Source organism: Bos taurus, chromosome 11, assembly GCF_002263795.3.
Source record: "Bos taurus isolate L1 Dominette 01449 registration number 42190680 breed Hereford chromosome 11, ARS-UCD2.0, whole genome shotgun sequence".
In the NCBI taxonomy this organism is placed as follows: Eukaryota; Metazoa; Chordata; class Mammalia; order Artiodactyla; family Bovidae; genus Bos; species Bos taurus.
The window spans coordinates 50,582,089-50,600,042 of NC_037338.1; the positions used below are offsets into that span (position 1 = coordinate 50,582,089).

Genomic DNA, 17,954 nt, shown 5'->3' on the forward strand with positions numbered 1-17,954 from the left:
AAAAAAAAAAGAAAAGAACACCAAAATAACAAAAAAAAAAAAAAAATTTTAAACCCTTTATTACGTAAAAGAAAGCTCAAAAAGCATCAAATACTTTGCATAAGAAGGCTGAGCTCTGAAGAACTGATGCTTTTGTATTGTGGTGCTGGAGAAGACTCTTGTACAGCAAGATCAAACCAGTCAATCCTAAAGGAAATCAATCCTGAATATTCATTAGGAGAACTGATGCTGAAGCTGAAGCTCCAATACTTTGGCCACCTGATGTGAAGAGCTGACTCATTGGAAAAGACCCTGATTCTGGGAAAGACTGAAAGCACGAGGAGGAGGGAGTGACAGAGGATGAGATGATTCATCACCAGCTCAGTGGACTTGAGTCTGAGTTTGAGTAAACTCCAGGAGGTAGTGAAGGACAGGGAAGCCTGGCGTGCTGTGGTCCATACGGTCACACAGAGTCAGACATGACTTAGCTACTGAAAAACAACAACAAGAAAATGAACACAGAAAGGCATAATTCTTATATTTTGATTTTAACTTCAATTTATGATAAGTATTTGATATTCAAAAGATACACATAGTAACACGATGAAAACCAGGATTCTCATCTCAAGAAGAAAAACATAATCGACACAGCTGAAGCCCTTGTGGATGCTTCCTCAAAATGCATTCCTTATCCTCCCACCTCATGTAAGTATCACCCTGAATTTATTATTCCCATCATGTCTTTTTGATTTAATTTACATATTTAAAGATGTCTTCAATAATATACATTGTTCTGTATATTTTACAATTTTATCCATACTAAAATTGTATTGTTCTGCATGATTTATTTTTTTTTCAATTTGCTTTTGTCACTCAAAAATATTTATTTCTTTTACCCACTTTGACATATAACTATAGTTCATTTTAACAGTAGTGTGTTATTCTAAAATGCCTCTATTTGTTACCACTCTTCTGATGATCAGCATTTAGACTCTAATCTTTCCCATATTTCTATCTTGTTACATGTTATTACAACATGTGCAATAAGGCTGATTACACATTTCTTTGTGCCACAAGGGAGAGTTTCTCCAAGGAAGCTCTTTGTCTGAACTGTGTTATGTCTGTACAAAGTACATAAGTTGAAGTCTTAACCCCCAGTATTTCAAAATGTGACTATTTTTGGAGATAGGGACTTGAAGGAAGTAATTAAGCTAAAAGTGAGGCTGTTAGCGTGGTGACTAATCCAATCTGACTGGTTTCCTTAAATAAGAGATTAGGTCACACAGAGAGACATGAGTTGTGACCTGAGGGGAGGCCATGTGAAGAGGTAGCAAGAGGATGACTGTCTGAAAGCCAAGTGGAGAAGGATTGGAAGGACCCTACTGACACCTTGACCTTGGACTTCCAGCTTCCAGAACTGGGAGAATATAAATTTTTGTTCCTTTAAAAAAATTTATTTTTAATTGGAGGATAATTACTTTACAATATTGTGCTGGTTTCTGCAATACATCATATTGAATCAGCCTTTCTCTTGAACTTCCCTTCCACCTCCCAGCTCATCCTGCCCTCTAGGTTGTCACAGAGCACCAGATTAGAGCCTTCTGCATCATACAGTAAATTCCTACTAGCTATCTATTTTACATATGGTAATGTATATGTTTCAATGGTATTCGCTCACCAATTTCTGTTAGTCCCACCAATTTCTGTTCTTTGAGCTACCCAGTCTATTTTTTGTTATGGCAGCCTGAGCAGACCTTGATGTGAAGAGCTGATTCATTGGAAAAGACCCTGATGCTGGGAAAGGTTGAGGGCAGGAGGAGAAGGGGATGACAGAGGATGAGACGGTTGGATGGCATCACCAATTCTATGGACATGAGTTTGGGTAAACTCCGGGAGTTGGTGATGGACAGGGAGGCCTGGCGTGCTGTGGTTCATGGGGTCGCAAAGAGTCGGACACGACTGAGTGACTGAACTGAACCGAACCGAACCTGAGCAGACTAATACACTCCCATAGGAGTAAGGCTGCTGATGAAGGGATGCTTGCAAGTTCAACCTCAGGCAATAATGCCACACCACCCTCCAAAATGGCGGAAGCAAGTTAAGCTCCCACCACTGGACCTCTTCCAGTGTCACATCCTCACTGACATCATGGTACTGCTGATATGGCATCTCATTATAGTTTTAATTTGCACTTGATTTTTAATGAGGTTGGGCATCTCATGTTTATTAGCCATTTATGCTTTCTATTTTTTTTTGTAAATGCCCTAAATGTATGTCTTGCTCATTTTTATGTTGGATTGATTTTGCCAACAGTTGTTAAATGTAGTGTCCTATTAATATCATCAGTTTACATTTTTAATTTCTAGCCTCATGTTTTCATGTGATTACTAATTTTCCTTATAGCTTTAATTTTTAGTTACTGAGAGAAACTTCTTAAAATTCTGTAGTTCAATAGCTATTTGTTAGATTTTCCTTGTTTTTAAATATTGCTTTATACATTTTGAGGCTGTTATCAGAGATGCATGAATTTAGGATTGTTATATCTTTCTGTCAATTAAATCTTTAATGACTTTTTTTAATCTCTCACAATACTATTTGCCTTAGTGTTTGTTTTGTCTGCTATTAATAATATTCTTATGATCACTTTGTTTTTTTTTCCTTATTATAATTTTTCTATTCCTATACTTTCAACTTAAAAAAATTATTTAATTTGTTACAATATTGTTTCTGTTTTGGTTCTTTGGCAATGAGGCATGTCCTATTTTAACTCCCTGACTAGGGATCGACCCACAGCCCCTGCATTGGAAGGCAAAGTCTTAACTACTAGACCACCAGGGAAGTCCATACATTCAACTCTTCTGAGTATTGATGCTTTTTTTTTTTTAATTTATTTTTTTAATTGAAGGATTATTGCCAAATTCAGACTTAAATTGAAGAAAGTAGGGAAAACAACTAGACCATTCAAGTATGACCTAAATCAAATCCCTTATGACTATACAGTGGAGTGAGAAATAGATTTAAGGGACTAGATCTCATAGACAGAGTGCCTGATGAACTATGGACGGAGATTCATGACATTGTACAAGAGACAGGGATCAAGACCATCCCCATGGAAAAGAAATGCAAAAATGCAAAATGGCTGTGGGGGTGGGGGGCCTTACAAATAGCTGTGAAAAGAAGAGAAGCAAAAAGCAAAGGAGAAAGGGAAAGATATAAGCATCTGAATGCAGAGTTCCAAAGAATAGCAAGGACAGATAAGAAAGCCTTCCTCAGCCATCAATGCAAAGAAATAGAGGAAAACAACAGAATGGGAAAGACTAGAGACCTCTTCAAGAAAATTAGAGATACCAAGGGAACATTTCATGCAAAGATGGGCTCGATAAAGGACAGAAATGATACGGACCTAACAGAAGCAGAAGATATTAAGAAGAGGTGGCAAGAATACACAGAAGAACTGTACAAAAAAGATCCTCACGACCCAGATAATCACGATGGTGTGATCACTGACCTAGAGCCAGACATCCTGGAATGTGAAGTCAAGTGGGCCTTAGAAAGCATCACTATGAACAAAGCTAGTGGAGGTGATGGAATTCCAGTTGAGCTATTTCAAATCCTGAAAGATGATGCTGTGAAAGTGCTGCACTCAATATGCCAGCAAATCTGGAAAACTCAGCAGTGGCCACAGGACTGGAAAAGGTCAGTTTTCATTCCAATCCCAAAGAAAGACAATGCCAAAGAATGCTCAAACTACCGCACAATTGCACTCATCTCACACGCTAGTAAAGAAAGGCTCAAAATTCTCCAAGCCAGGCTTCAGCAATATGTGAACCGTGAACTTCCAGATGTTCAAGCTGGTTTTAGAAAAGGCAGAGGAACCAGAGATCATATTGCCAACATCTGCTGGATCATGGAAAAAGCAAGAGAGTTCCAGAAAAACATCTATTTTTGCTTTATTGACTATGCCAAAGCCTTTGACTGTGTGAATCACAATAAACTGTGGAAAATTCTTCAAGAGATGGGAATACCAGACCACCTGACCTGCCTCTTGAGAAACCTGTATGTAGGTCAGGAAGCAAGAGTTAGAACTGGACATGGAACAACAGACTGGTTCCAAATAGGAAAAGGAGTCCATCAAGGCTGTACATTGTCACTCTGCTTATTTAACTTATATGCAGAGTACATCGTGGGAAATGCTGGGCTGGAAGAAACACAAGCTGCAATCAAGATTGCTGGGAGAAATATCAATAACCTCAGATATGCAGATGACACCACCCTTATGGCAGAAAGTGTAGAACTAAAGAGCCTCTTGATGAAAGTGAAAGTGTAGAGTGAAAAAGTTGGCTTAAAGCTCAACATTCAGAAAACGAAGATCATGGCATCTGGTCCCATCACTTCATGGGAAATAGATGGGGAAACAGTGGAAACAGTGTCAGACTTTATTTTTTTGGCTCCAGAATCACTGCGGATGGTGATTGCAGCCATGAAATTAAAAGACGCTTACTCCTTGGAAGGAAAGTTATGACCAACCTAGACAGCATATTCAAAAGCAGAGACATTACTTTGCCAACACAGGTTCGTCTAGTCAAGGCTATGGTTTTTCCTGTGGTCACGTATGGATGTGAGAGTTGGACTGTGAAGAAAGCTGAGCGCCGAAGAATTGATGCTTTTGAACTGTGGTATTGGAGAAGACTCTTGAGAGTCCCTTGGACTGCAAGGAGATCCAACCAGTCCACTCTGAAGGAGATCAGCCCTGAGATTTCTTTGGAAGGAATGATGCTAAAGCTGAAACTCCAGTACTTTGGCCACCTCATGCGAAGAGTTGACTCATTGGAAAAGACTCTGATGCTGGGAGGGATTGGGGGCAGGAGGAGAAGGGGACGACAGAGGATGAGATGGCTGGATGGCATCACCGACTCGATGGACGTGAGTCTGAGTGAACTCCGGGAGTTTGTGATGGACAGGGAGGCCTGGCGTGCTGTGATTCATGGGGTCACAAAGAGTCGGACACGACTGAGCAACTGAACTGAACTGAACTGAACTGAAAGCAATACTGCATGTATAGATGCAAGACTTTTTTTGCCTGTGGCAGCTCTGCCCCAGTGAGAGTTGAGCATGAAGGTGGCACAGCTGCTTGGCTTGCAGGGACTGTGGCGATGACAAATGTGCAAGGACATAGACTGCCTCCACCACAGAAGCTATGGCCCATCAGAGTCCTTTTTCGAGCCTCTTGTAGCTGGCAATCAGAAGGCCTCTTTGGCCAGTCTTTCTCCGTAGCTCTGCCCATTCAGGAACTTAGAGGGCTCCCTTACCTGGGGTCCTTCTCTGTTATACAGGTGCTTCAGGAACAAAAAGGGGCCCCCTAGCTGGGGTCCTACTCTGGAGATCAGTGCATCAGTCACTTAAGGGGTATCCTGGGTGGGGTCCTGCTCTGTATTTCAGTGCCTCAGGCATTTGATAGGTCAGCCTAACTATTGTTCATCCAGCCTCTCTATTGTTCAGCTGCCCTGTGGGGAGAGAGAGGCTGTGGTGATGGCTCCACCCGCTACGTGACTCAGCAGTATCGCCTTGCTTCCATGGCTGCCCGGCTTTCCTCCACAGGCATTTCCCATCACAGTCTCCTCCCTCACATCCCCACCATCCGTCCCTCCACAGTCAATAGCAGCCCTCGCCCTGGGATCACTCCACACTCCCCAAACTCCAGCCACTGCACCTTCCAGGGGACCTTCATCCCTGTCTGGGGTATGTCTGGCTGTGGCAAGGACTGTCTGATTTTCATTCCACTTAGGCTGCAACAGGTCAGGTGTTTCACTCTCAGCCTTAAATGCTTCTCCTCTGCCTCAGAGAATTGCCCCAATGTGTGGATCGGACCCCTGCTTCAGTTCCCCCACCCGCTGAGGTTAGGTCCAGTCCTACTAACACTCCTGTTTTTCCCCCTAGTTCCTTCATCCTACTGAGTTTTGTGTGGTTCTATATATTCTTTTCCTCTGGTCAGGTACTCCTGTCCACTCTCAGCTGGTGTTCTGCATGCACTTCTGTGTCTGAAGGTGTATTCCTGATGTATCTGTGGAGAGAGATGTACTCCACGTCCACCTACTCCTCTGCCGTCTTGTTCTCCCAGAGTACTGATGCTTTTAAGCATTTCTTTGTGAATGACATTTAGTTGGATTTTTAAAATCTAATCTGAAAATATTTGTCTTTCAACTTCAGAATTTAGTTTAGTTATATTTATCATAATTATTAATATATTTGGATTCATTTTGCAAATCTTAAGTTTTGCTTTTCATTTGTCACATTTTTTCTTCTGTTTTCTTTTGGATTAAATTTTCCTGTTTTCCTTATTCAATTATTTTTTCCTTTACACGTATCAAAGGTTTTCTCTCAATGTTGTTAGTTTTTACTTCCCCTTCTTGAGCTATGTTCAGAGGGGCTTTGAGTGCCAAGTCTATGTTCTTAATTAGCTCTATCATTTGCCTCTTTCCCCCTCCTCCTCTCTGAATTCAGGTCTTCACCATTTTACACATCAATTACTGCAGTATTCTCTCTCTTCATCGCCACTCTCGATTCTCTTTGCTGTTGTTGTTCAGTCACTAAGTCACGTGTGACTCTTCGCATGCCCTTGGACTGCAGCCTGCCAGGCTTACCTGTCCTTCCCTGTCTCCTTGAGTTTATTCAAACTCATGTCCATTGAGTTGGTGATGCTATCCAAACATCTCATCCTCTGCTGCCCCTATTCTCTTTGTGTGTGTGTTAGTCACTCAGTTGTGTCTGACTCTTTGTGAACCCATGAACTGTAGCCCACTGGGTTCCTCTGTTCATGGAATTCTCCAGGCAAGAATACTGGGCTGGGTAAGCATTCCCTTCTCCAGGGACTCTGCCCAACCCATGGATCGAACCCAGGTCTCCTACATTGCAGGCAGATTCTTTACCATCTGAGCCACCAGGGAAGTCCGTTCTCTTTGAGAGTACTCTAAAATATGACATTTGCTTAGAGCTCTTCAGTGGCTTCCATTTTGTTTTGGGTAAAAGTCTAAATCTTCCTATGGCATGCCAGCGCCATCATGCTGACAGGTGACTTCCTCTCTTGCAAATCCCTCATACGGCACGTGCCCTGGCCACATGATCTCTGTAGCAGTTGTGAAATCTGCCTTGCTCATGGGACCCTCCATGTGAGATGTGGAATTCTTTCTAGTGTACAACTTGTATACTTGACAATTTCCAACTCACCTTTCATGCTTCAGTTCAGGATTACCTTCTGTATGAAACTTTAAAGACTCTCTGAGCCTAGGAAGCTAAGCCACATCTTCCTTTCTGTTTTAATAACATTCTGCCCATGTTTCTGTTCCTGCTTATGGTTTGATCATATTTGTTTGGTAAATGCATGTTGAAGTGTCTTTCTTCTGTAGACTTTGAGCTTCTTAATGGCAAGAAGCATGTTTTACTATTCCATGGTTCAACAGAGTACTTGTCCCAACTCATATGTGTTGAATAAGTGGATAAAATAATAATATATATTACTATAAAGAAAAAGTACATGTGCTGTACTTAGTTGCTCAGTTGTGTCTGACTCTTGTGACCCCATGGGCTGCAGCCCTCCAGACTCCTGTGTTCATGGGATTTCCTGGGGAAAAATACTGCAGTAGGTTGCCATTTCCTCCTCCAAGGGATATTTCCGACCCAGGGATTGAACCCACGTCTCCTGTGTCTCTTGCATTGCAGGTGAATTCTTCATCCACTGAGGCATTAGGGAAGTCAAAGGTATTATTTTCTACATCATAAATAACGTCACTCTCACATCTGATATTCATTTGCCTTTTTTCTGTCTCAGTGAGAGTGACTCACCTTCCCAGCTGAACTGTGAATTTTACACGGGGCAAAGGCTGTGTTTTATACTTGGTTGGTGTCACTTCGGTCCTTAGAACAGTGATAAGCATATGGCACAATTCCAGAAAATACTGTTTAATTGATGACAGACTAAATGTAGCATACATTCTTGTCATTTATATTGTATATATCAGATCAGATCAGATCAGTCTCTCAGTCGTGTCCAACTCTTTGTGACCCCATGGACTGTAGCCTACCAGGCTCCTCCGTCCGTGGGATTCTCCAGGCAAGAGTACTAGAGTGGGTTGCCATTTCCTTCTCCAGGAGATCTTCCCAACCCAGGGATCAAACCTGGGTGTCCGCATTGTAGGCAGACGCATTACCATCTGAGCCACCAGGGAAGCTGAATATATCTTTTTATTAAAATAAAGATGTGACAGCTAATCATTACAATATACTAGTTACTTGAACAAGGTGACATATGGGGATGCATGTAAAAAGATTCAAATGCCTCAGGAGAACTTCACTCTCCTTTCAGTGCAGTCAATGTCATGAGGCCACAAGGTGCTGTGGTCAGTTCTCACCTTTTCCCAGCAATCCCCAGGCTCCTAGAGCCCAGCCTGCCAGTTTCAGGGGATCTTGAAACTTCTTTTAGGTTTACTCATTATTATTATTTGAAGTATAATTGCTTTACAATGTTGTGTTAGTTTCTGCTGTACAAAGAAGTGAATCAGTTATATGCATACATATATTCCCTCCCTTGGGGATCTCATCTCCCCATTACCCCTGCCACTATCCCATCCTTCTATGCCATCACGGAGCAGTGAATTGAGCTCCCTGTGCTACACAGCAGGTTCCCGATAGCTAGCTATTTTACAGAAGGTGTGTATATATGTCAATCCTGCTCTCCCAATTTGTACTTACTAATTTTAGTCTTTTCTTTTTCTCCTTAGAGACATAAAATCTAAGACTATGTATCTTCCCTCTCAGTCTTCACACAATCACAAGTGTACTCTTTGGTTCTGCTTTTTCTCTTCAAGAGAGAGGGCCCTTCTTCCCAATGACATGAAAATGACTTTGGATGAATTTCTTTAATAGCCAAAGTCTAATAGCCTAATGTTTCTCTACTGGTATAGTCTCTAGACCAGTGGTTCTCAAAGTGTGGTCCTCAGAGGGTCAGCTTCAACATCACCCAGGAGCTTGATGTACATTCTTGTGCCCTACTCAGACCACCTGACTCAGAAACTCAAGAAGTGGAACAACTTGTGTCCAAACAAGCTCTCCAGGGGATATGCCAAAGTTTGGTAACCACAGTTTTTAACATTTGGCTAAAGGTCTAAAAGGAATAATACCACCCTCCCCCATTTATCCTTTGTGTTCATTTTGTTGCTTTTGTTTAGTTGCTAAGTCATGTCTGACTCTTTGTGACCCCTTGGACTGAGGCACACCAGGCTCCCTTCACTCTCTCCTGGAGTTTGCTCAAACTCATGTCCACTGAGTCAGTGATGCTATCCAACCATCTTATCTTCTGCCTTCCTCTTCTCCTCTTGCCCTCAGTCTTCCCAGCATCAAGTTCTTTTCCAATGAGTAAGCTCTTTGCATCAGGTAGCCAAAGTTGGAGCTTCAGCTTTAGTCCATCTAATGAATATTCAGGGTTGGTTTCCTTTAGGAATGATTGGTTGGATCTCCTTGCAGTCCAAGGGACTCTCAAGAATCTTCTCCAGCACCATAGTCCAAAAGCATCAGTTCTTCGGTGCTCACCCCTCTTTATGGTCCAACTCTCACATCTGTACATGATTACTGGAAAATCCATAGTTTGACTACACGGATCTTTGTTGGCAAAGTGATGTCTCTTCTTTTTAATAGGCTATCTAGGTTTATGTTTATTTTAAAGACCTTTAAGCAGCACAGACCTGTTCATAAGCAGTCAGACAACAGTGATAGAACAAGACATGATCAGGTCACAGAGTTAATAAAAAAGACAGCATTGAACACTCTTTGGAAAATAGTCTGAAACCAGAAGTTAGCTTATGTTCACATCCTGCCCTCGCCATTTCTCCGTGAGTCATGAACACATTACTCAGCTTCTCAGCATCTGTGGCGTTGTGATCATGGGAATATTATGCTCTTAGAGGGTAAGCTGTTGGGAAGCACTGAATGAAATCATATTGATAGGGGCTTGAAGTTGTTTCTGGCACAGAATAAGTGCTCTGCAAGTGATTGTTAAATAAAATAAATGAACATGAAGCTGAAAGTTCCATGATCTGGGATAGGCCCCTATGAGAGGGTCACAGAACAGCTGGGTTGTCACAGCCCTTGACAAGAGGCTTTGCTAGTGCCTGCTGGTGACCACTGTCTGTGTATCAGAACATGCAGGGCTGTTCTCCCAGATGACGAGGAAAGAACTGGGCTGCCAATGCCTGCAGTGTACAGGACACCTGTATATATTTAAGCAGAATTGACACCTGTGCTGTTCAGATTCCTGGAAAGGAGGCACAAGAAATGCCATGCATCATCCTTCACCAGGATGTAGCAGGTGTTTGAGATCCCCAGGTCATAATTTGCCCAAATCTTAGAGTTTTCGTTATGTTCTGCTTTCTTTAAAAAAAAAAAAAATCAGTTCCACATGATCTAGGGCCTAATATCCATCCCCAGTGGTTGTTGGTATATTCTCCATCATTTGGCAAATCTGATGCATTTTAACCCAGCTTTCAGCTTTCTGTAATCTCGCTTCATCAATCCTTCTTTGCTCAGGTATGTCTGCCTTCATTTGGCAGACATGGCAGATTTTTCATTTCCCCTGTGTAAATGACTTGTTTATTACAGTAGGGGTCCCTGGTCTTTGAAACAGCTTACAGATACCCTTGAATAGAGCTCAGAAAGAGCTTCTTGAATAATAATGCCTAAGTAAACCTGAGATGAGCTTGGACTTTGCCTCTTTGAAATTCATACATCAACCTAAGTGCTGTCATTTAAACAGAAAATGTAGAAGGCTGCCTGGAAAGGCTTAGTCTAAAATATGCTTCCTTTATAGAACTTATCATTTTAGTACAACAAACAGCAGAGAGCAAAGGAGGGAGTAGGTGACTCCTGGTATGTGTTTTACCCAAGCATAAGATTTGTTCTTCTGATTGTACTGGGACTTTTCACAGTTCCTGATTTTAACTTTCAAATTTGTATTTCTCTTTCTATTAAATATTCCTCTGCTTCCCTACTTCTAGATGATGAATTTGTAGCGAAGGCAGAAGACCAAAGATGAGGAGACAGCCATCCAAAGTAAGTTAACTCTCAATTCCATTTATCTTGGGAGATAGAATTTTTGATGCGTTTGTAGCCTGAACTTCAGTTTCTTTCTGGACCACACAAGTCCTTAAACTTGGCTGTACACTGGAATCACTTGGAGATTGTTATGTATCTTGGACATTGTGATTTTTCAAACGTTCCCAGGTGATTGTAACATATGGGAAAGTTTGAGAACTGATGCTCATTGTGTCAACTACATGGATTTAAAGATGGCCAGCCATTCACAGCTTCCCTGGTGGCTCAGACAACAAAGAATCTGCCTGCAATGCAGGAGACTCAGGTTTGAATTCTGGGTCAGGAAGATCCCCTGGAGAAGGGAATGGCAACCCGCTCCAGTATTCTTGCCTGGAGAATTCCATGGACAGAGGAGGCTGGTGGGCTACAATCCATGGGGTCACAAAGAGTCAGAAATGACTGAGCACACAGCACAGCCATTCACAGAGACTGAGTCAGATAAACCTAACCTAGGTACACTTGGAGGTGCGGCGAGTAGCCTCTTAGGAAAGATCCCATTCTGAGAGTGGAAGGAGTCAGGTACACCCAGGTACTCACTTCACTCTGTCCCTTCCCTAGTGACGTGGTTGCAAGTCTCAAACCTTGGGAGAGAGAGGACTGTGAGCAGAAATAAAGTGCTTTTCCAGTGAAAGCTCTATGAAGCATTCGGTCCCAGCAGAACTGGCAATACAGCGTGACATATGACATAATGGGAGGTAGGCCCCTTTTCGTCACATACTGAGGCCTCTTGTAGGCTGGAGAGGCAGCAATGTAAGTGCCCTAGTGAGCATCCTGCAGAGCCTTGTGCCACAATAGGATGAGGGTCTGCCTCTCTGGTAGACAGGCTGGGAGATCAGTGGATTTGTCAAAGTGCTGAGATCATGTACATTGGCAGGTAACAAGATAAAGTTTTCTTGGACTCTATATCTAGCAGCAGGTGAGGGCTGGAGACTCAGGGCATAGTTTATCTGTGTAACTAACTATGTGAGGCTATAACTGTGCTCTTATACATAGAAAAATTTACTTGCTCAGTTGTGTTTGACTCTTTGCGACCCCATGTACTGCAACTCGCCAGGCTCCTCTGTCCATGGAATTCTCCAGGCAAGAATACTGGAGCTGATTGCCATGCCCTCCTCCAGGGGATATTCCTGACCCAGGGCTTGAACCCAGGTCTCCTGAATTGCAGGCTGATTCTTTACCATCTGAGCTGCCAGTGAAGCCCTAGAAGATAAGAATGCTCGCTGACCATATTGATTTAGCTCCAATTGGTTTAGTCCTAATGATATGTTCTTGTCTGAACTGAGGAAATAACTACATAAGATGGTTTTGGCTGTTAGTATGGAATTGCTGTTAGAGGAATTGCTCATTAAATTGTTCAATGACCATCCTAAAGCTCCATGGGATAAATTTCTTTCAGAATACAAGAGTGAATCTCTCTTGAATAATTGGTATGCTTCCATTTGTGAGCTAATGAGTACTGAGCACCCCATTACATTGCCTGTCCTCCTGTCCTCCTCAAAACCAAATACAATAATGCTTATTTGCAATAAATATAACCTCGGGTGGTTAACAAAATTACCAGTAATGTGAGTCCTTCCTATAATGGCTTAGTTGTGATCTAATCATTTTTCTATGTGTCTTTTGTTTTAAAGCACTCCAAAATATTTTTTTTTAAAGAAGCAAAGGGTAAACGTAAAAATCTCAGTTTAATATAATTCTTTTTTTCTTAGCTTAAAAAAAGAAAAAACAGCTTTATTGTGGAATAACATGTAGTAGGCATTGGCATACCTGCTGTCGTGTCTGACTCTGTGATCCATGGACTGTAGCCCAGCAGTCTCCTCTATTCATGGCATTTTCCAGGCAAGAATACTGGAGTGGGTTGCCATTTTCTCCTCCAGGGGATCTTCCTGATCCAGGGTTTGAACTCATGTCTCTTGAGTCTCCTGCATTGGCAGGTGGATTTTTTACCACTGGCACAACCTGGGAAGCTATATTATACAATAAGCTGTATAGAGTTAAAAGGTAACATTTGATAAGTTTTGATATAATAAATACCCCTTGAAACCATCACCATGGTTTAGATGATGAACATTATTTATCACCAGCAAAAGTTTCTTCATGTCCCTTTATAATCACTTCCTCTTACCCCTCCCCAGTCCCTTTTCATCCCTAGGCAACTATGGATCTGCTTTCTGTTACTACAGATGAGTTTGCATTTTTTAGAGTCTTATTCAAGCTGATTAATACAGTATGTTCCCTTTTTTGTTGGACTACTTTTACTCAGCATAATCATTTTGAGATTTATCCATCTAGTTGCATGTATTAATGGTTTATTGCTTAATGTATTAATTATGTATTAATGGTTTATTTATAAGTTGTATCCATTGATTAGCTATGTAACAAATTGTTTATGTGTTCAGCTGTTGATGGACATTTGGGTTGCTTTCAGGTTTTTGCTATTATGAATAAGAGCTTCAATGAACATTCGTGAACAAGTCTTTGTGTGGACATATGCTTTCTTTCATCTCGAGGATATACCTAGGAGTGGAATGCTGCATTGTTAGGTCAGTACATATTTAGCTTTTTAAGAAATTGCTGAATTTATTTTGCAAAGGAGTTGCACCATTTGAACATTCCTCCCAGAAGTGTATGAGAGTTCTAATTGCTTTATATCTTGCCCAACACTTGATATGATTGGTCTTTTAAATTTTAGCCACGCCACTCCTGGGCATATATCTGGAGAAAACTGTAATTTGAAAAGACACATGTACCCCAGTGTTCATAACAGCACTATTTACAATAGCCAAGACATGGAAGCAACCTAAATGTCCATTGACAGATAAATGGATAAAGAAGATGTGGTGCATACACACAATTGAATATCACTCAACCATAAAAAGAATGAAGTAATGTCATTTGTTGTAATATGGATGAACCTAGAGATTATCATACTAAGTGAAGTGAGACAAAGACAAATATCATATGATATTGTTTATATGTAGAATCTAAAAAAAAGATACAAATGAACTTATTTAAAAAAACAGAAGTAGATCCACGAACATAGAAAATAAATTTATGGTTACCAAAGGGAAAGGGGGGAGAGATAAATTAGGAGTTTGAGATTAATATATACACAGTACTGTATATAAAATAGATAAACAACAAGGGCTTACTGTATTGCACAGGGAACTACACTCAGTATTTTGTAATAACTGATGATGGAAAAGAATGTGAAAAAGAATGGATTTATATATACATGTATATGTATAGGGAGAAGGCAATGGCACCCCACTCCAGTACTCTTGGCTGGAAAATCCCATGGACAGAGGAGCCTGGTGGGCTGCAGTCCAGGGGGTCGCTAAGAGTCAGACACGACTGAGTGACTTCACTTTCACTTTTCACTTTTCACTTTCATGCATTGGAGAAGGAAATGGCAACCCACTCCAGTGTTCTTGCCTGGAGAATCCCAGGGACGGGGGAGCCTGCTGGGCGGCCGTCTATGGGGTTGCACAGAGTCGGACACGACTGAAGCGACTTAGCAGCAGCAGCAGTATATGTATAACTGAATCACTTTCCTTTATACCTGAAACTAACACAGCATTGTAAATCAACTACACTTCAATTACAAAGAAAAGACAAAAAACCAATTTAGTCACTCTAGTAGTTGTGAAGTGATATATTATGGTTTTGCTTTGCATTTCCCTAATGACTAATGATGCAGAGCATCTTTTCGTTTATTTGAAATTCATATATCTTTGGTGAGATACCTGTTCAAATTTTTTGCCAATGTTTTAAAAAGCTGAATTGTTTGTTTTCTTATTATAGTGTGTTGAAAGTTCTTTATGTATTTTTGGATACGAGTTGATTATTCGATATGTGATTTGAAAATATTTTCTCACAGTTTGTGGCTTATCTTTTCATAGACTCTGATTCTTAAGTTTACCATTTAAACTTGGCCAGTGCAGTCGAGGCATGTGAAATCGAGGAGGAGTGCTCTTCAGAATTACAAATTGGAGACTCTGTAGCCTCCTCAGGCATCATCCCCTCTCCCCGACAGTTATTTATACTCACCAAACGTCTTGGGCTTGTCAATCTTGACTCAAATTGGTCTTCCTCTCAGACGCCTATACTTCCTCCAGCCTCTCCCTGCCACATAGCCGCTGCTGAGATTCACGAAATCATGAAATGAATCGCCACCAGCTAAAATAGCAGTTGTTTATCTTTAATCTGCTTGAGTTCAGATTGTATGTTTGTAACTCAAACATACAAGAGTTTGGAAGTACCTCCTGTCTTTCTCCAGAGACTAAAGCCTGGCTCTGCTGGGGGTGAGGAGAGGGAGAATCCAACAGTCTCTTTTCTTCTATGTAGGTTGCTGGTGCTACTGCTAAGTCGATTCAGTCGTGTCCGACTATGTGCAACCCTATGGACAGCAGCCCATCAGTTTCCTCCGTCCACAGGATTCTCTAGGCAAGAATACTGGAGTGGTTTGCCATTTCTGTCTCCAGTATGTAGGCTGAACTGAGTGAAATTACTGCTTTTTTGTTGGTCCCAAAGCTTCAAATATAGGCGGATTTGTTCCTTGGGGCTGCTGTATCAAAGCATCACAGATTGTCTGGCTTAAAAAACAGTTCTGGAGGTGAGAAGCCCAAGCACGAGGGGTCAGCAGGGTTGGTTGCTACTGAGGGTTGAATGTGTGTGCTCAGCCGTGTCCGACTCTTTGTGACCCCATGGGCTGTAGCCCACTGGGCTTCTCTGTCCATGGGATTTCCCAGGCTAGAATACTGGAGTGTATTGCCATTTCCTTGTCCAAGAGATCTTCCTGATCCAGGGATTGATCCCATGTCTCCTGAATTGACATGTGGGTTCTTTACCACTGAGCCACCAGGGAAGCCACTGAGGGTAAAGAGGAAGATTCTGTTCCAGGGAGAATGTCTCCTCAGCTTTTGTTTTTGTTAGTTCATTTGTTTTTAATGATTACTTGAAGTGGTTTTATTTATGTATTTGGCTGTGTTGGATTTCAGTTGTGGCACACGGGATCTTTGATCTTTGTTGCAGCATGTGAATTCTTAGTTGCAGCATGTGGGATCTAGTTCCCTGACCAGGGATTGAACTCGGGTCCCCTGCCTTGGGAGCTTGGAGTCTTAGTCATTGGACAACCAGGGAAGTCCCACTTCTGGGGGTTTGCTGGCAATCTTCGGCTTTTAAATGCACCACCGAAATCTCTGCCTTTGTCTTCACATGGTGATCTCCCCATGTGTGTCTCTGAGTCCAAATTTCCTCTTTTCATAAGGATACCAGTCATAAGGTGATTTCCCAGGATCACACAGATGTCCATATAAAGACAGTTGGGTATGCAGCCCAAGCGTCATGTTCTTTGGTGATGTTCAGTTCTCTCAGATATCTGGTATTCCTATGAAAAGCTCATGCTATTCTATTTCACAAATAAAATTAAGTGTAGCTTCAAACTTGTGTTAGCAAGAAATTAAATATTAATGGGACAACCCTGCCGTCTCTCCAAGTTCTTAGAATAACCTCATTTCTTGATAAGACCTGGTTGTCAGTGTATTATTGTCCTCATTTCTTGTTCTCTTACAGGTTACTTCTGTTGAACCTGGCTCTCCTCCTTCTGCCAATTTGGGGAATCCTGTAACCTTGCTGCTGGCACTGTTAACTGTTTGCCCAATATTCATTCCCTCTTCTTATCGCCAGTGTGGGATGATCTGACTGCTTGGGATGACCATGTGCCCAGCCCTAGGTCGTGAAGATTAGGTCGTGTGACCTCGTTCTGTTGTAAATAAAGATGCTATGTGAACTTCAGGGAAGCTTTTGTTTTACTGTTTAAAACAGCAGGTGGCGCTTCTGTCATTTCCTCCCTTATTCTTGCCTTGAAGGTGGGCATGATACTTCAGAGTTTGGACTACCACATTTTGATCATATGAAGGGCTCTCTTTTTACATTCTTTTAGAAACAGGCAAGGGACATGAAGGACTTATTTACTGAAGTTGAGTTGTTTAAAAATCTTTGGTCTGATGGTGACGACAATTAGTCATAGTGTTAGGTAGCTGGTCAGACATGAATGGGTCCTGCTCCATCCTGGATGGTTAGTCTTTCCCTCCCACACTGGATGATCAGAACACATCCCGAGATCCTCCCTTTTGTGGTCAAGAACCACCACAAAGTTTCCAGCCTTATCCGGACGAAGCAAGATAAAACCACCAGCCCAGGTTGGTGCAGGTGCACTAAGACCTCAAAGGTGTGCAGGTGCACTAAGACCTCAAAGGTGTGCAGGTGCACTAAGACCTCAAAGGTGACTCAAGGTAACCCAAAGTTCATTATGCTGTATTTGTAATAAATTAGCATTGTGATTCCCTCCTCTCCCCACCCTCTAACCTATGGATTTTGCTTGGGTGCTTATGGGTAAGTGCCTGAGCATTAGGAGAAAAGTTATATAACCTAAAGCTGTCAATCAATTTGTCTGTCAAGTAATGCATGACAGAGGGAGGGACCACCACTCTAAAAAACACAACCCTATCACATTGCAGGGCCACTTCTAGTTTCCAGGCAGCCCACTCTCATTTTTTATTAGGAACATACTTCTGCTTTTGTTAATCAAACTCTTGCTACTTAAAACTGCTCTATACCTCTTGACCGAATTCTTTCCCTCAAGAAGGGCTAGAACTAAGGAAATCATCCTTCTGCCTCTGACAGACAGAGGCAGAAATTTTGTGGGGAGTGTGAAGATCTGTTCAGAAGTTCTCCTATATTCAGAAAGGGAGTTTAGTGCCCAGACAATAGAACTTGAGGTTCAGAACACTTGAGTTTGGACTGTGACTGTGCTGCAAGAAATGTGACAAGTT

General features: G+C 41.7%; 1 long non-coding RNA gene across 1 annotated transcript; it reads left to right on the forward strand.

Annotated features, from left to right (window-relative positions):
• Positions 1 to 338: 338 nt before the first annotated feature.
• LOC104973384 (uncharacterized) lies at positions 339 to 17,733 on the forward strand. Its single transcript, XR_809783.4, has 4 exons — positions 339 to 684; positions 11,022 to 11,076; positions 13,547 to 13,661; positions 16,693 to 17,733. It is a non-coding gene; the product is annotated as an uncharacterized lncRNA (long non-coding RNA).
• The last annotated feature ends 221 nt before the right edge of the window (positions 17,734 to 17,954 follow it).